The sequence below is a fragment of the Lissotriton helveticus genome, chromosome 3_1, assembly GCF_964261635.1.
Source record: "Lissotriton helveticus chromosome 3_1, aLisHel1.1, whole genome shotgun sequence".
Lineage (NCBI taxonomy): Eukaryota > Metazoa > Chordata > Amphibia > Caudata > Salamandridae > Lissotriton > Lissotriton helveticus.
Window position 1 is genome coordinate 421,274,167 of NC_136061.1, and position 19,763 is coordinate 421,293,929.

The 19,763-nt window shown below is 45.4% G+C and overlaps 1 long non-coding RNA gene across 1 annotated transcript in view; it reads left to right on the forward strand.

Moving 5' to 3' along the window:
- The first annotated feature begins 417 nt into the window (after positions 1-417).
- LOC144824570 (uncharacterized) overlaps positions 418-19,763 on the forward strand; it is a 76,026-nt gene continuing 56,680 nt past the window's right edge. The window contains exon 1 of the long non-coding RNA XR_013609016.1: positions 418-521. This is a non-coding gene — a long non-coding RNA (uncharacterized LOC144824570). The remainder of the gene's footprint in view (positions 522-19,763) is intronic.

A 19,763-nucleotide genomic window follows, 5' to 3' on the forward strand; every position in this document is an offset into this window, starting at 1 on the left:
CACGGTCACTGGATTATGATGAAGTGGAGTAAACTATATGAACCATTATGGGTCCCAACCCAGTTTGGCACTCAAATATGGACCTAGGCACATATCCCTCGATCATCCCCGGGCATAATTCTACATTTACACCCGAAACAAGAGACCAGGGTCAGTGTCGGTGGTGTTTTGTTTTGTTATTGTTATCCTTCTATTTGCTGCAGTAATATGTGCCTACTTTTCTGCATGCGATATGAGAATCCTAATGCTGATGTTGATACAATTACAGATTGTAAACCTGTGGCCACGCTGCCATAAATACGGTTTATTGCAAAAAATTCAATAAAAAGTTTTTTTTTAAACCTGTCTCTCCTAGGAAAACTTGGAAGGTTACGGCTGTTGCCAAGAAGTCATCCACCACGATTTAGTACAAAAGTCATTTTCTGAGATTCAGCCACCTGTTAAGAAAATTCATATCTCTCATCTGCTCATTGAGCACGTTGTGCCCTTTTCTCATCAGCTGCTTCAGAACTAAGGGCCAGGTAATGCTTGCATAACTAGTATCACGTTCTTTGGATACTACTGTAAAAGCCCTGGGTAGTGTTTTTATTGCCATATATTCTGTCCAAATATATCCAACGGTACGCTATGGCTTTCTGTGACTGGAGAAGTGTGGCTCAATGGTTAGAGCGGCAGACCCTGATGCAGAGGTCTAGCCCGGGGCCAGGGTTCAATTCCCCGCCTCGGCGGGTCTTGAGCTCAAAAATTCCACGGACCTGATAATTCTCGCCTCGGTGCCTATTCCAATCATGGAGTCCCACTCTGCAACTCTGGGCAATAGCTTGCTTAATCTCCACAACGGCCCCCACAATGCTAAGGATTCCTGGCCTCCACCTTGGGGGTGTCCAGGAGTGGACACCTCACAGGGAAAGCCAGGATGGGTTCCACAGCGGTATTCGTACAAGCGCCTTGAGACCCTTGCGGGTGAGTAGTGCGCTATACAAGTATCAATTTACTTAAACCTGAACCTAGCAGGTTGCAGCCTGAACCCTTTTCAAGACACCCACCTTATATGACTTCAGTGTTTTTGATTGGTATATTTCCTTCTTCTGGGGGCATAACATTGACCAGTCATATGTGAGCTGCAAGCCCTTTGTGCCTCAGAACCTTTCATGTTCTAGCATCGTTTTATTTTTCATTTGCCGGCTCTGAGCTAGCGCTCTAGGGAGGGGCGGGCCACGGCCTGTGAGGGGGAGGAGGAGTGCTATGCGCTCTGCAGCACAGGGATTGAATGGGAGTCTGTCCCAGGGGCTGCATGGACCAGGAAGAGGGCAGGATGCAGGTACATTTAAAAATGTTTTAATATATATTATTACGAACATCCTGCGCTCTCCCCGTGCTCTCCCCCACACTGCTGTCTCCATACAGATCAAAGCAGCACCAATATCGAGGCAAAATTGCCCAGATTGTAATTTCAATGTATTCTTCAACAAAAACGTGGTGAAGCCAATCTCACTCCGTTTGGCACCATTTAAGTGTTTGGCATGTAGAAGATTGGTAATGGTTCTTAAAGAATACGCCTTGACATTGAAACATTTGACTGAGATAGATAGGCCTGACAGTCCGGTGACTACGGCCTTACGAGTCATACAGCATCGAAACATCGACAAACCCTCCCTCTTGGTTGTTACATGTAATTTAACTTTAAATTATTCCACTCTGACATATGCAAACCCTGCTAATAATTTTATCAATCAATGATACAACCATTGGGAATTGTACAGTGTCTTTTATCTATGTTCTTTGTATATATGTGTTTAATCACCATTGGAGTAGTGCATTGTCTGTTCTATGATACATATTTTGTTAATTGTTAGACTTGATTGGAGTCAAAACATTACAAGATGAAAACCATATCAGTCTTTTGTTTTGTCTTCTTTGATATTAATGTTGGTCCATTGAATACATCTAAGTAACTCAGGTTTATAAGAAGGTACGACTTTTGAATGAGTCCCACAGAAAAATTGTTAAATAAATGAAGACCTGCCACCCTCAGTATAAGCATGCAATTTCCGTATGGAACTATTTGTAGAGAGTGAACTCATGGTATGTGAAACAACCATTGGCCACTGACTGCTGATAATTGCAGATGAGCTTCGACCACAAGACATATCTCTTTGCTCCCCTAACTTCTGCAGCAAGAATAACCCAAGGAACAAAGAGACCCACTGGTCAATAGGTTGGCTCGCATCATTTACTCCTGCACCAATTTAGCAGCACTAACCTCTCCCTGGTGCACAGAGTACATCTCTGATCCTCACAAGAATCACCACTACACACAAAGACCACTTGTCTACCCTGCACAAATGTTTCAGAAGCCTGAATACTGAGCACTGCTGCATAGCCTCCATTTATACTGTTTGTATCGCTCCTAATAGCCAGGGGCAACAGAATTATGCAATTGTACGGCCATAGCATTTTTAGCTGGATTGTGGATTTGCCGCATTTGCCACATAATTAATACTCTGCTGCATAGTTTGCAGCTTTTAACAAAAAAAGAAATTCTAGCTGAAACGGTTCAAAAGGTACGAAAAATGCAGCGACACATTTTGCTGCATAGTGGAAGGCCTTTTGCAAAGGTTGACTAGTTACCTTTCTGTTGCTTATTGCTATATGAGGGTGCTAAACTGGCACATATGAGGGGCAATATATGCCAAGACATTGTTAACAAGTATAACAAGCATTGGCATAGCCAATAGTTCTCGCCTTTGGGACCTTATAAGTGTTTAGACATGCAACAGTTGATGTAGTTGCACCAAGGATATTGTATTGCATAACTAAATACTTATAGTGTTCCAAAGGCGAGACCTATTGGCTATGCCAATGCTTGTTTTAAATGTGTTTGTATCTGCTATATCTAAATAGAATTTAAAAAAAAACAGTGTTTTGCATGACCACCGAAGAAGTGTCCATGGTGAGACGTTGTTGAAAGTTACTTTTCGGGGGTGAGCTGTGTGAAAAAAGTGCTTTTATTCATAATTCCAGCAAGTTCTCACCTCATTCAAGTGCTGATGCTCGCGCCAGAAGTTTGGCGACGGGGAAGCTCGGAGCTGTCACTCAGAGCTGCTGTAATAATTTGCCAGCTGGAGCCACGGAATGCCGACTGAGCCCTTTGGGATGGTTGGCATTCCCCGCCTCGGGCCTGCAATGGCGCCCAGGAGGCGTGTTTTTCTGAACAGCGACCCCTCCTCAGCTAGAGCTGATGGTCTCCTAGCAGGCCTGATTTTCCACCACGAAAAGCGGGGCTATGCAGGCTTGTTTACCCCCTCTCACTCCCAGACCATATGTATGTGAAGCAAAATGGCCAGAACTCCTAACCTGGCAAGGTGAGCAAGGAGAAGTGTGGCTCACTGGTTAGAGCAGGCAGACCCTGAAGCAGAGGTCAGACCCGGGACCAGGGTTCAATTCCCGACGCGGCAGGGTCTTGAGCTCAAATGTCCATGGACTCGATAATTCTCGCTTCGGTGCCTGACCTAATCGTGGGTTCACACTCTGCAACTCTGGGCATTAAGCTTGCTTAATCTCCACAACGGCCCCCCTGCGGCGGGATGCCTGGCTTTCACCTTGGGGATGCCCTGTAGGGGCTATCACACAGGGAAAAGCCAGGACAGGTTCCCAAGGCAAGCGCGGAGATACCCCTTCGGGGGTCGATTCAGGCGCTTATAAGAAACATAATAATAATAATAATAATAACTGGGGAACGAGGTTTGAATTTCGGCATCGGCTCAACATCCTGTGATTCTAAGAAAATCACTTAATCTCCCAGTGCCTACAAAAAAAATTGCGTCCTTGTTTACTGTAACTGGTGCTAATATAATGCCTCCAGAGTTTGCGCTACATAAAGCAACAAAAAAAATACGTAAGAGATGTTTTTGTATAGTGTGTAGTCTGCCTTTGACATGGTGTCGCAGCTCTAATATTACTCCAGGGATGACATTCTAAGCCACTCGTCATGGACTCTGACAGGAGAATACCTTGGTAGGCAACTGCATTATGTGGGCACAATCTTCCGGGCCCCCAGCAGTCTATCTTCAAGCCTAGGTGTTCTTGACATGTAGCGCCTAAGGCAATGATTTTTGTGAAGGAAGGACTGATTGAATGAAAACAGGACAGCAAGCGCCTCCCTATGCCTTGCACTAGAGATTTCTTCATAGCGATGAACACACACACGTCTATGGAAGTAATAGTTTGGTAATTTGCCATGGTGATTTTTCTGCCCTTCAAATATGCTAATGGTTCGCTCCTTACATAGCGTCTATGCCGTGAGGTGCCAGGCGCTTTAACAACAGCCGTTGGTATTAACCACCCCAGCAGTGCTTATAGCAGCAATTTCGAGAGGATCCAGCTGCACCTTTAGCTGGATTTCTTTGCCAGTCATATTCGTGTTGTAACTCTATTAACTATATTAAAGGTGCATGCTTGGTGTTTTCAAGTCATTTAAGGAAGCGTGTGTTCTTCCTCTATGAGTGAAGGGTGTGTGGTGTGGTGTGTGTTGAGGTTGCGATTTTACCAACCAAGGGATCTGAGTACAAATGCTCCCTCCCCAACTTAGCTCAGCGTGGTTTGTGAACATCGATGTGTCTATGGTGCCTCGGGAATATTGTCTACTGAAATGGGAAGCGCCTTGAGGCGACGGTGGCTTCAACTGGCCTCTCGCTTTTAACCTGGGATGCAAGTGTGCTGGATGTACATGCTAAGACATGAGACTAACAGTATGTTGGTTGTACACGCTTACACATGCGAATGTGTTTAAACTACTATGTTAACAATGAGACAATGCTGGGAGTGCACACTGACATGAGAGAGTGTGCAGGGCGCACACTTTAACAGGTGAAAGTGTCTTGGGGTACCCATTAACACGTGAGAGTATGCTGGTTGTGCATGCTAACACGTGGAAGTTTTCTGGGGTCAAGCCAACACATTAAAGTATGCTGTTTCTGCCCAGCAACATATGAAAGAATGGTGGTGATGCAAGCAACACATGATATCATAATAATCAAAATAGTATCCTACATGTGAGCTATTCCTGATATGGTATCTGCAAACAATAGATACGAACCTATTAAGGAACACAAATGTCATTCTTTTACATCTACTGCAAAGAATAATCACAGGAAAATGGATAGAGTAGCTGAAGGAGAGCCAACATGTGGCATGATTGAACCGTTATGTAGGAAAAAACAAACATATTGTTACCTTTCGTGAACGGAAAGCATACCTGTATTCAATATATTAATAGATGCTCACTTTACGAACAACTTCTTATAGTAGTCATCCAAGTGTCGAGCTCGGATTGTCAAAATAATAAAGGCATTTATGTAGGGGAATATCCACCCTATATTGGCACCTTTGGACAAGCAAAACAACAAGATAACAGTATAATTATAATATGAAGAACAAATAACTGTAAATAAAACTAGTACGGTAAAATTAGTGGAGCAAGCAACTTTAGCATATCCCAAATGTCATATTGTCTCCAAGAGCTGATCTAGCTCCAGGAAAGTCCAAAAGACATGGCCAAGAGTTACATGTCATGTCTGCGCACTGAAATGCAGCACTGACACACAAACTAGTAAAACGACAAACCGGTGCACAACAAGTGTGAACTCTCAGCGAAAGGTAATGACACAACTTACCCCCCAGGTCCAAGTGGGTATAAGATTGCACCAGGCTCACCCCAGGGGCTATGCCATGTCAATTTGTGCAGCCTAGCCCATCATATTTCAAAATAGAAAAACGGTAAAAAAGCGAGGACAGCTTGGAAAACTGCACCATGGGTCAAAGTCATCAATCTTTCAAACTCCGCCCAAAATGCAAGCTGCAAACAAACATGCACCCTCGGTCTGAACATATCCACAGGCGCGTTACTTGTCCTAAATGTACTTAATATACAGTTTTTGTCCCCTTTGGTCTCTCAGCCCATTCCCAGTCTGTCCAACCATTTAAGAAAGTATGCGCAGTCTGGCCTCCTACCCAGGCACACACACTGGGAACAGAGACTCCGGCACAGCAGGCGGCGAAGAACCACTTAACACGAAAAACAATAATAACAAGAAGCGTGAGCAGAAAGAAGACGGAAAGGGCGGAGCGAGTGAGTGGCCAGTCTGCTCATTTTCAAGCACTGCACGCGTGCTTGTGGCGCGCCCCTGCGCTCTCCCGCAAGGTGGATGGCGCCACAAGCACGAGTGTTTGCTTGAAAATGAGCAGTGCGACGACTAAAGGCCCTCCTATTCAGCGCATGCACGCTGCGTAGGTGAGACCTAAAAATGGCAAAACAATGCAGTAATACTATCGCTAAATGTGCTGCATTATACTGCATAATTTGTCTTTTCTTGCAGCATAATTTAGTGAACCATGCCGCATAATTTGGCTTTCTCCGGCCGCATTATTCCAGTGGCCCTGCTTATAATGTGATTAGAACGTGTACAAAACACATTAAGGAGCAATTAAAAAACTTCTCTCCCTGTTGTGGCAATGAGAGGTCAATGGGTATACCAACTTCCTTCCTTTTTTTGTTGTTTTTTTCTGTTAAATTTCTTTATTGAGTTTTCAGTACAAAACAGAACAGTCAGTGCACTTACATTTGCTGGTTCTATCAGGTGTCCACATATCAATAGTTTGCACGCAAACACAGTTCTCATAGTCCTACCATATACTCAAAAAAGGTTTGCTAGTTAATGTAGCTCATCTCTTAATCTTAATCTTCTGTTCAAGATATATGACATCAACATGCAGCAGTTATCCTGAATCCCATACGTTAGTGCTTCACAGGGCCCGTCCTAAAAGTAGACACTCCACATCATGGAAAGATGCCTGCATGATTGCTGTGTTAGTGTAGGAGCTTGCCCATCAACTTGTGTGTAGCGTTACAATGTGTGTTTATGTCTATCAAGCAGCATTGCAGTCAGGACCCCCCATCAAGTATGTCTGCAGTGGGCCCCAGACATCACATCGTCATGAAGTAAAGGGCAACATCTCAGCATAAGTGTTTAATTGATCATTACAGTATATGAAATCTTCCAGCCACTTCTTAAATTTGGAAGCCCGTCCTCATCCCCACCTGCATGCCACCCTCCACTTTGCTTATGGTGTCCCCAGTGATATAAACTTCCTGTAGGGGGATTCAATTCCCTCTGTATATACCAACAACGCCACAACTGGGGTGAGGTGAATGTGAGTGTCTACCATTCACGACAGGGAGGTTGACACTTCTGACCGGTAGTCTTGTATCACGACACACAGTCCCATGCAAGATGCTGGAAATCGGTCCCATCCCGCCCGCACCTGGCACAACAATCGTCAGGTCGCAGCTTGTATCTGTAGAGTCTCACCGGTGTGTAATAGATGCGATGTATACATTTAAAATGCATAATGCAAAGGTGACTGCTAGCTGTTATGATGCCCGTCTCTTTACAACAATAGAGCATTGCCTATCAGTGAGTGGTGTGTCCAGCTCTGAATCTCAGCCAGCTTGTGAGCAGCTTTGAACCTCATGGCAGTCTGGCTGGGCAGTACGGTACAGCAAAGAGCCTGCATGTGAGGGTTCCTCAGCCTGCAACAGTACATGTAGTGTGTTTAGTGTGGGGGGGTTCTTGGGGAAAAATGGGGTGGCAGCCCCAACGTCGCGTCTCAGATAAAAAAATATCTCCAGTAGCGTAGGTGCCTCCCCACTCAGTAATGTCATGCGGTCTTTAAAAACCCCTTCATGATGATGATTTCCCCAGCTGGCTATCCCCCTTTTGTGTAAGATGGTATGACAGGATGCCTGGTGACGAGAACCCGGGGATGGTAAGGAGGGGAGCCAGCAGTGAGTATAGTAAAGGTTTGTGCAGTTTTCTAGCCAATCGTTGCCACGAGAGAGTAGTGCATTCCACAGTGGAGAACAAACTACCTTTGTGGGATCTTCACTCCCAAGAAAGAGTTAGTGGGGAGGGGAGCCATATATCACTGTTCAATCGCCAAGTGGGGCATGAAGGTCGGCGTCTGAAACCAATAGGTTGCAAAATGGGCATGGGCGCACAGATAATGTAGCTTCATAGCCGGAGCCTCAAAGCCATCTCTAGAGAATGGTTTGGTAAGTGTAGGCCAGCGTACTCTAGGTTGTTTACTCCCCAGGACAACCGGGTCAGTTGTGTCTAAATTATGAAAGAAATGGCATCCAGGGGGGTAAGGTGTATTGAGAAATAAGTATGGCAACTTCAGCAATACGACCATTTTAATTAGGGAAATTCGACCCACCAGAGATAGAGTCACTCTCACTTCTCTGGCTGGATGTTGGGCAGCAGCAGTCTGAGACAGGGGTCCCTCTGTTTTGGTTCCATCCTGTTTGTTGTTTACTTGTTAGAAAAGAGACATGCTTGAAGAGCGCACCTTCTTACTTTAGTTTCATGGCCCCTTGAATGAGTATAAGAGCTCCACTTGGGTCTTGATTCCAGCATGGTAGAGTATATGAAGGTTGCCGGAGTCTCCGTGGATTGTGTGGAGACTTTGAGGACTCCAGCAGAAAGTATTACGACAATCAACATCTTAACGAGTAAACGGCCCGCCCACCTCCCCGGCGTGCCCATTCACCAAAAAATTAAGCGTGCTGTGCACCAAAGACAAGCTTGTCTGCGCCCGTTTGTGCTTGGACCGCACCCATCGCCAGGCCCCTTTGACCTCGCCAGAGACTCATCTACTCCAGCTCAAATCCCTGAACCTCGAAGGAACCAATATTGCATGCTACTTCCAGTCTTCAGGAAACATGGAAGGTCTGCCGAAACTTCTCATGCCATACTTTGAAAACCAGACACCAACAACCATCGAACTCCAGAACTGGCTACACTGCATGCTAATCAATGTCAGATTCCTTAACAAACACGCCATGGAAATCTGGGACACCATCACCACCACCAAACCAGACGCAGTCTACATCACCGAAACCTGGCTCAAGCAAGCCTCCTCCCCGAACATAGCCACAGCCACCCATAACAGGTACAAAATTATCCACAAATACTGCCCACTCAAAGCCGAAGGAGGGATGGCCATCATCCACAAAAACTCCATCAGACTTACCACCACAGAGGATGCCTTGACCCCGATTATGGAACATCTCAGCTTCCAAGTGCATGTGAACTCTAGCACAACCGTCAGGGAGAGCCTCACCTGCAGACCCCCCGACCCTGTCCAGCATTCTGCAATGCTGTCATTGAAAGTACCACCCCTTGGCCATTGAATCCAATCAATTCCTCTTCCTGGGGGACTTCAACATCCACCTTGACAACCCAACTGACACCCATGCCACCGACCTCCTAGAGACATGGACAACATCAGCTTGACACAAATCGTTAAGAGCACAACCCACAGCGCCTGACACACCCTTGGCCCCATCTTCCCCACCAGCAACAGAATCTGTTTCAGCCACACCTCAGAAGTCACCTGGTCAGACCCCAGCATTGTCCATTTCACCATCACAGAAACACTCTCAACACGTAGCCACACCATGAGCAACGCAGCTGGAAGAAAGTTACGCAAGACCACAAACCTCCACACCACAGACGACGTGAACAAGGCCGTCCAAAGTTTATCTGACTGGATGACCGTCAGCACTGGCAGCATCACACCCTCAGCGATGAAAGAAAATCAACCTGTCTAGCAATAATATACAGAGAGCGAATAACTACAACAAGCATTTGCAATGCAATAGGTCTCGCATTAGGAAAGTTTGAGCTATTGGCATTGTAAATGACAATTTTTTAATTTATGTGTTGGTTTTGAGAATAGCGAAATTAATAGCTTAGTCATTTACAATTTTTATTTATTTATTTTTATTTTAAAAGTTTTATATAGCGCTAGCTTGACCCGTAGGTATCAGAGCGCTTTACATACATACAGTAAACAAATAAACATTATGTAAAAAGGAACCACCCTATTAAAAGAAAATTAATATATACACTGTCTTCCAGTATGTCTTTCCTGTTGCTGAGATAATGCTATGCTGATACTCAGGTGATGCTGAGTTAAACTGACATGGTGCTGAGTGATGCGCTAATGCTGAAGTTGTGCTGAGGTAGTGCAACGCTGATGCTGTGATGGGGCTGCGCTGGTACTGAGTTGGTGCTTTGCTGGTGGTGCACTGATGCAGAGGTGGTGCTGTGCTGATACAGAGGTGGTGCTGTGGTGGTGAGTGATGCTGAGGAGATTCTGCGCTGGTGCTGAGTGATGCTGTGCTGGTGCTACGGTGATGCAGAGGTGGCAGTGCTGCACTAATGCCAAGGTAGTGCTGTGCTGGTGCTCAGATCATGCAGAGTTAAATTGAAGTAGTGCTTAGGTGGTGGTGTGCTTGTGCGGAGGTGGTGCTCATGTGGTGCGGAGTGATACTGAGGTGTTGTTCAATGATGCTGAGGTGGTGGAGAGTGATGCTGAGGTGGTGGTGTTGAGTGATGCTAAGGAGATGCTGGTGCTGAGTGATGCTGTGCTGGTGCCGCACTAATGTTGAGGTTGTGTTGGTGCTGAGGTGGTGTTGTGCTAGTGCTGAGGTAGTGCTGCGCTGGTGCTAAGATGGTGCTGCGCTGGGGCTGAATAATGTTGAGGTGGTGTTGTGCTGATGGTTGTAGTAGTGCTCAGCTGCTGCTGAGTGATGTTTAGGTGGTGCTGCTGAAGTGGTCCTGAGTGACCGTGACTGGTGTTGAAGTGGTGCTGCGCAGATGCAGAAACGGTGCTGAGGTATTGCTGCACTGATGCATTGGTGTTGCGGTGGTGCTCAGGTGGTGCTGTCCTGGTGCTGAGTGATACTGAGGTGGTACTGTGCTGGGGTGGTGCTGCGCTGGGCCTGAGTGATGCTGAAGTGATGCTGTTGTTGTGGTCGTGCCCAGGTGCTGGTGAGTGAAGCTCAGGTGGTGTTGCTGCAGTGGTGATGAGTGACGCTAACTGGTGCTGAAGTGATGCTGTGCAGATGCTGGGGAGGTGCTGCGATAGGTGTTGTACTGATGCGAAGGTGGTGCTGTGCTGTGTTGATGCTGTGGTGTTAAAATGGTGCCGTGATCAGTGATGCTGAGGTGGTGCGGAGTCAAGCTGAGATGGTGGTGCTGGTCTGGTCTATGACATTTATTTTCTGAAATTCCGTCTGCTTACAGTGTCTTAAACCCTCTGCAGAGGATAAAGTGCCACACGTTGGCAGTCAAAACAATTACATAAACATACATATAAACCAGTCAGGCAATATTTCTTCTAATGGAGGGTGCAAAAAAATGAAATTTCGTGCAGTTTACTCCCGTGATTTGTAGCCGGTTTTCTAGCAGCAAATCCTGGGAGCAAATATTTAAGATGTGATTTGCACCCTAAATTGTGAGTGGCAGTAGCGTAGCCAGCGTGTCATGGGCCTAGTGCAAGCAATGGGCCACCCTGGTTGCTGTTTCAATTATAAAATACAGCAATAATCAGGGCTCAACGGGCCCCTCGGGTCTCTAGGTACCGGTGCCACTGCACCTGCTGTACGAATGGAAGTCACGCCGCTGAGAGGGAAGAGGGGAGGGGTTTGGGAGTTTGCATCTGAAACAGAATTAGCATCACAGTTGTAACTAAAAACTTGGACCCGAGAAATGTACAGCTGAAACATAACAGTGCGGGAGTGCGAGGGAATGGAGATTGTGGGAAGGAAAAGTGGAAGCAAGAGAGCAGGGAGGGAAAAAAGGTGAAAAGAAATAGACTTAGGCATTGTGAAAAGAAGGAAGAAATGTGAACAAGCCTAAGCCAGCAGCACATGTAGTTATAGGTGCAGCAGTAATGAGAACCAATTAGCGCCCGCGCTGCCCTTGAGCACATTTGAAGGCACAAAAATGAGAAACTCGGAAGCCAAGCCATTGCCTCGTAACATTGTCCTCTTTCTATTGGTGATGACGGTTGGGTAACTGACGCAGGCACTAAAACTTCTACTATTGGAGGGGGGAGGAGGGTCGGGAGGTGCCACGTTAGCCTCATCTCTTCAGCAACCTTTTATGCACCCCTTGTCATTACATATACCTGCAGAGCCTGCCACATAACCCAGTTTCCCTTGCACACAGGCCCACTTTTATTGTTCCTCGACTTGCTGTTTACCCTGGAGCGTCTTAGATGCCCATTCTCTCTGCTCTGGTGTCTCAGGGAGAGGAGGGGGGTGGCGTTTAAAAGGAACGGAGGTATTGAGGCATATGCGGTGGAGGGAGGGGCGCATGCGAGATTTGCGTGTGGAATCGTGCCTGTGTGAGCTGTGAGGTGATGGGATGCTTCCTCTGCGAGGTGGGGGCATAGTGCATTAAAAGTGTACAAGCACGCAAAGAGAAAAAAAAAGACGCGAGTACAGTGAAGGTGCGTGTGGAATCGTGTCTGTGTGACCTGTGAGGCGATGGGATGCTTCCTCTGCGAGGTGGGGGCATAGTGCATTAAAAGTGAACACGCACGCGAAAAGAAAAAATAATGTTATCGACAGTACCTTGGTTTCAGCACCCCGAGCTCTTCCAGCCTCTGAGGGGCGCCGGCTTCAAAGGCCTCCGGCGCCCTCCTCTGACGTGTGCAAAGTGCGCCTCGCGAAGCCCCTTGGGCGTTGTAGGCACAGGGGCTGCTGGCACAAATGAGCGCTGGCCGTTCCCCTCACTGCGTCGGCACCACAGGAAACAAGGGGGCAACAGAGATGCGTGAAGTTTCTTGTTCGGGTCTGACAGCAATTGGCAACAGCTGGGCCCTCAAAAAAGTTACATAAAATTAATACGGAATGAAAACAAGGGATAGAGATGAAATGGAAGGGCATATAACGGGGAAGTAATGAAGGAGGTATGTGTTTGATGTGGGGTTAGCAGCACAGGGTTGAGAGTAAAAACATATGGAGTTTCATGGAGTGCTTTACAAAAAAACCGGAAGTCAGGCATTTTTGCCTGAGACGGGGGCGGGGCCTGCAATCCAGCAGGAAGTCCCACCCGCCGCCACAGCTGCCGCCGCCGAGGAAGAAGTGGAGCGATGAGACACTGAACACGCCGAAAGAGCCCGGTAAGTGGTGGGGATGGGGGTCACGCGCGTGTGTATGTGTCTGGAGTGCGTGTGTGTGACTGTGGGGGAGGGGGGTGTGTGTGAGCGAGTGTCTGCCGTGTGCCTGCGTGTGCATGCACTCGCCTGTGTGTGCGCATGCAGAGGGGTGGGAGCTGCCTATATGTGAAGCGCTCTGATACCTGATTCGGTTCGGGGCTGGGAAATAAAAAAAAAAAAAAATGCTGAGTTACTCTGCGCATGCGCGGGTGAGACGCGCGCTCCCGCGGTGAAATCCGCGAAGGAAACGCTCGTGTCAGATTGGTGTCCACTCTCCCAATAACGGGCAACATTAGGTCTGAAGCAGACTCTCTCAATGCTCACGCATTGAGCGTACGTCTGCTCGACCTAAAAAGGGGAGAAGCTCTCATGCATTCTCTTGGTTTAACAGTTGTAGCTAGATCCGGAAGCACGAGGTAGTTCTGGGCGCTGACTGAGGGTGGGGTGCCGCACATTATGAGTTTAAAAGCACTTGCTGCTGCAGGATTTGTACGGCTACAATAAAAACGTCAAGATAACCAGTGATTAATGTTCTTGCTAGAGAGAGAGAGAGAGAGAGAGTTTTGTTCAGTGGAAGTTTTGACTCATGATAAGTTAGTGCAGTGGGTTAATATGTTTGCTGCTAAGAACATGTACCATGCAAATCACAAAGTGCATATAATGTAAATAGGTCAGTGGGTATCTGCTTTTATCGGAAAGATTCTATTGTTACTTCACTTGCAGTTTTTAAGTTAAAATCCTAAAGTAGAACACTGAGATTTAACGGTCATCAAAGAGGTGCATGAAAACTGCAAGGTATAGATTCGAGTGTTATGATTTTTTTCCCAGTCTTTCATTATCATAATGTTGCAAAATGCATTCATTTGAATAGAAATCACTTATTATTAAAGAGAAACCCCAACCATGGGGTTAAGTTTTAAATTCTGAGTTTGTGCTTCTCCAGATCAAGCACTCTAAAACTATGCTGCCTACCAGTATGTATTATATGTGACTCCTACACCTTTTAGTCCTCCGTCTTATGTGACGTTTCCTATACACTGATTTACACACATATGATCGATTGTCTCTGTGTAATATGTGTGATTTAAAGTACTCTAACACCCTACACTGGTATGAGTGGCTCTATAAAACTCATTAAATGCTTCTGAGAGAGAGTGGTATGGAGACTTGAGAGGCACTGTTAAAGGGTGGTTGTGAGAGAATTTGTGGCAGAGGTGGTCATTGGGGGCGCCATCAAACACTGTTGTATCGGGCTCCACCAGCGATAAAGCCGGCCCTGATGGAGAGGTGGCATGTAAAAATCTTAGTAAGGAATGTGAACCAGGGATTATGGATTTTGCCAATATCGCTATCGGAGTGTGTATGTTCTCCGAGCTTTAAGAAGTGTGTGCAGGCTCCAAGACCAGTGCAGGGTGGACAGAGTAGATGAAATAGAAACAACCACTACCTCATCAAAATATAAGACCTCTGTCAGTGCATTCTAAGGGGAATCGAGCATTCTATGCTCTTCTCCTCCTTTAACCTCATTGGGCCACATGCATCAAGCTTTTTTGCATTCGCAAACGGTGCAAATCGCAAAATTCGGCCGTTTGCGAATGCAAAAACCTTTTTTGGGATGCATCATTTTTTTTTCTCATTTTTCGCAATTTAAGAAATCGCAATTTTTTGCGATTTCTTTAATTGCGATAGCATTTAAGAAATCGCAAATTTTGCGATTTCTTAAATGCTATGCATGATTTTTTTTAAATTGAGGGGAAAATTACCATGAAGTAAACCTTCATGGTAATTTGCGAAAAGTTTAAAAAATACACAAAAGTGCATTTTTGAAACTTATATTTTACACACACACATGCCCTTGGGACATGTGTGTGAGTAAAATGTACTTGCGTGACATTTCAGGGGTGCAGGGGGGGTCCTTTGGCCCCCCCCCTGCACCCTTAAAATTGCATTCTCATTTTGCGATTCCTTAATTGGGAATTCGCAAAATGAGAATGCCTTCCCATTGATTCCTATTGGCCTCTAGACCCATAGGAATCAATGTAAAGTGATTCCTTAATTGCGATTCGCAATTAAGGAATCGCAAATAAGGAAAATTAAGAAATCGCAAAAACATTTGCGATTTCTTGATGCATAGGAATTTGCGATTCCTAAATTGCGATTCCTTAATTTTTGCAATTTAGGAATCGTAAATTCCTACAATGATGCATGTGGCCCATTGTGCTGTATTTACAGAGAGCTCAAATTTACATCAATACCATGAAGGGGCAGTTCCACTCTGTGCTCACTGTCTTACACACACAAAACTTAACAAACACCATTAAGCTTTCTGGTAATGATTGCTTAGGTTTTATACCATCGCCGGCAAAGGTACAATTCCTAGCAAGGAGCTAAGGTAGATTATTTTTTGGGGGAAAGTCTTCAGAAGATTCTTCAAATGGTGGCAAAGTTATTAGTGAAACAAAAAAAAAATCTTCCTATGGAAACTCTGATCTAATTATAAGTACACATTGGCAACCACAATACTATTATTTTTATATATATATATATATATATATATATATATATATATATATATATATGACACCTCTGTTGTTGGATTGTTTTGAAGCTGCCCCGGCCGTAGAGAAGATGACATCCCAGTGCGTGGGGACCCGCGCTGACACCGTTTGGCGCAAGGTGGGGTACAGAGGTGAAATAGATGAATTTGATCAGCATCAGTGGCCAGGAGGCCCACTGGCGTGTTTATATGTTTTTAATTGACAACTTTTTACCGCACCCACTGGGGTTATACATAGCTGAACATTATTTTCACTACGAGTACCAGCATGCCACGAGGGAACGCCCACTGGTTGGGAATCCATAAAAGTTGCGTGCGATTATGTACCTGTAGCAAATTTGAAGTGGAGAACTGCCGTGTTTCCCTCTGACGAAGGAGCCAGGTGCGCTCTGAAACGTGTAAGGACTTTCACTGCACTCTGGACTGAAATACTGTTTTTCCCTCAATAAATGGCCAAAGAGTCAACCCTTTGTGAGCATCCTCCTAAATCAGGGCACCTCTGTTGTTGGATATATATATATATATATATATATATATATATATATATATATATATATATATATATATATATATATATATATATATATATATATATATATATATATATATTCAAAGAAGGTTGCCCTGGAAGGAATGCCACACATGAAGGGGTTTCCGCACACGTGCCAACGGCAGCAGCTTCACAGCCTGTCACACTCCTCTCCTAGTGCCATACGCGTTTCGAGCGCCGATGCGCCCTTGATCACTGGCTGCCACAAACGGGGAAAGAGTCTGCTTAATTTCATGCACGTGTTTTATTGGAAATGTAGAGTCCCACCCCAATAGGCTGTCGCAATGCATTATGGTCCTTGCTGTATCTTGTTGCTAGACTCCGTGCAAAAACCCCAGTGGGTGCCTCTGTACTCCTTTTGAAAAAATGTCTTTCCCAAGTGGGTGGAAAACAGTGCACAGCGCTGCTGAGTTGCCAATATCCCCCAGTGGCTCAGGCCCCCCTCGTACTCCTTACTGCTCGAAGTTCATAAGCAGCAGAGATCCGCCTGAAGCAGCGGCGGGGCATTCCCGTGGCTGGACTGGCCACAAATTGTATTCAAAGAAGGTTGCCCTGGAAGGAATGCCACACACGAAGGGGTTTCCGCACACGTGCCACCGGCAGCAGCTTCACAGCCTGTCACACTCCTCTCCTAGTGCCATGCGCGTTTCGAGCGCCGGTGCGCCCTTGATCACTGGCTGCAACAAACGGGGAAAGAATCTGCTTAATTTCATGCACGTGTTTTATTGGAAATGTAGAGGCCCGCCCCAATAGGCTGTGGCAATGGATTATGGTCCTTGCTGTATCTTGTTGCCAGACTCCGTGCAAAAACCCCAGTGGGTGCCTCTGTACTCCGTTTGAAAAAATGTCTTTCCCAAGTGGGTGGAAAACAGTGCACAGCGCTGCTGAGTTGCCAATATCCCCCAGTGGCTCAGGCCCCCCTCGTACTCCTTACTGCTCGAAGTTCATAAGCAGCAGAGATCCGCCTGAAGCAGCGGCGGGGCATTCCCGTGGCTGGACTGGCCACAAATTGTATTCAAAGAAGGTTGCCCTGGAAGGAATGCCACACACGAAGGGGTTTCCGCACACGTGCCACCGGCAGCAGCTTCACAGCCTGTCACACTCCTCTCCTAGTGCCATACGCGTTTCGAGCGCCGATGCGCCCTTGATCACTGGCTGCAACAAACGGGGAAAGAGTCTGCTTAATTTCATGCACGTGTTTTATTGGAAATGTAGAGTCCCGCCCCAATAGGCTATGGCAATGCATTATGGTCCTTGCTGTATCTTGTTGCCAGACTCCGTGCAAAAACCCCAGTGGGTGCCTCTGTACTCCGTTTGAAAAAATGTCTTTCCCAAGTGGGTGGAAAACAGTGCACAGCTCTGCTGAGTTGCCAATATCCCCCAGTGGCTCAGGCCCTCCTCGTACTCCTTACTGCTCGAAGTTCATAAGCAGCAGAGATCCGCCTGAAGCAGCGGCGGGGCATTCCCGTGGCTGGACTGGCCACAAATTGTATTCAAAGAAGGTTGCCCTGGAAGGAATGCCACACACGAAGGGGTTTCCGCACACGTGCCACCGGCAGCAGCTTCACAGCCTGTCACACTCCTCTCCTAGTGCCATACGCGTTTCGAGCGCCGATGCGCCCTTGATCACTGGCTGCAACAAACAGGGAAAGAGTCTGCTTAATTTCATGCACGTGTTTTATTGGAAATGTAGAGTCCCGCCCCAATAGGCTGTGGAAATGCATTATGGTCCTTGCTGTATCTTGTTGCCAGACTCCGTGCAATATATTCACTGAAAAAACCATAGGTTTCACACCAGTTATAGTTACCTGGAATTTTTACTCGCATAAAACCATTGAAATTCCCACGTTATAGTTAGTTGGACTCACTATAACTTGCGCGTGCAATGCACTGCTGATGACGTCACATATTACATCACTCATGACATGCTCAGTGACATTACTCATGACATCACTGATGACACCATCCAGTGAATGTGTGTCTCTGAAAAATAATTATGTTTTATATATGTATATGTAAAAGTTGATGGAAGAATAAATGGGTAAATAAGTGTCTAAATGGATGTTTTTTTATAAAAAATTGATTGGTTAAGTGGCTTATTAAGTGTATCTTAGTGAATACATATATTAGTGAGTAATGTTTAAATATTTAAATATAAGGATTAGTGTTTCACTTTGTGTATAAGTGGCTGCATGGGTTGGTGAGTAGCTACATGTGTATGTATATGGGATATTAGATGGTTTTTTTTAATATCAATATGAGTGTCTATATGTTTGGTGGGGTTATTACTTAGAACATAGATGCATGAGTGACTGACTCTCTGTTTGTATGTGTTTTGAAGACAGCATATGTGCAGGACTGTATGGGTGGATGAGTGTGTATATGTGTGTGTTACTGACTGAATGACTGTCTCACTAGTGTCTTTATCAGTAACTACATATATTTTAATGTAGTATATGTGAATATTGATGTATATAAGTGAGTATATGTGAGAGTAAGGGATTGTAAGAGTTACTGTTTAAATAAGTATGTGTTTCTATAAGTGATTGTTTAAGAGACTAAGTATGTATAAGGTTCCTTAGAAGTAAGGTGGTAGTGTGTGTATAGCTGTATATGCAAATAAATGGATGTTCAATAGTTTATTTGCATGTGTGAGTATGTGTGTAAGTAACTTTTGGATGACTGTCGTTGTGTAACAGGATATATAGGTAATCACTATATATGATGACTGAGTATATGTATGAGTGACTACACAGAACTGTTGGTGAATGAGTGGATGTGTATATAGATGGTGGAATTACTGAATTGGTTGTTGTAACTGGTATGGGTATCTCCATTTTTTGGAAAATTGTAGTTTCTATTTTTGAATATCTGTTTCAAAGGTTACATTACAGTGAAAGGAGGTCTGTCACAAGGATGGTGTCATCAGTGATGTCATGAGTAATGTCACTGACCATGTCATTAATGATGTAATATGTGATGTCATCAGCAGTGCATTGCACGCGCAAGTTATATTGAGTTCAACTAACTATAACGTGGGAATTTCAATGGTTTTATGCGAGTAAAAATTCCAGGTAACTATAACTGGTGTGAAACCTATGGTTTTTTCAGTGAATTTAATAGGTTTTTTAAATGCTAATTCCTAACTATAACTGGTGTGAAACCTATGGTTTTTACAGTGAATTTCATAGGTTTTTTAATAGCAAATCTCTATAGGTATGAAAAGTAATAATTTTTATAACGAGTTTTATATTGTGTAAATATGTAATTGTTTTTTTTTATTGTTTGCCCCGGGGCGCTCCCGGGGCGCGTACCGGTGAACGTACGGGTAAGCGCAATGTTACGAAGCGCCCCAGGGCGCGTAACGGGGAGCGTCCCGTTAGCGCTATTGCCGCATACGAAAACAACATCGTGACGTTTCGCGTAGTCGCGAGATGCGTCATATGACGCACTGCGTAAGCGCACTCGGAAGCACGCGATCGCATACGATCGCGCAACGTCTCAACTCACTTACGCGGGCGTGCCCCGGGGCGTGTTGCGTAAGCGTGTCAGGTCATGTGATCTGAAAATAACACTTTTCAT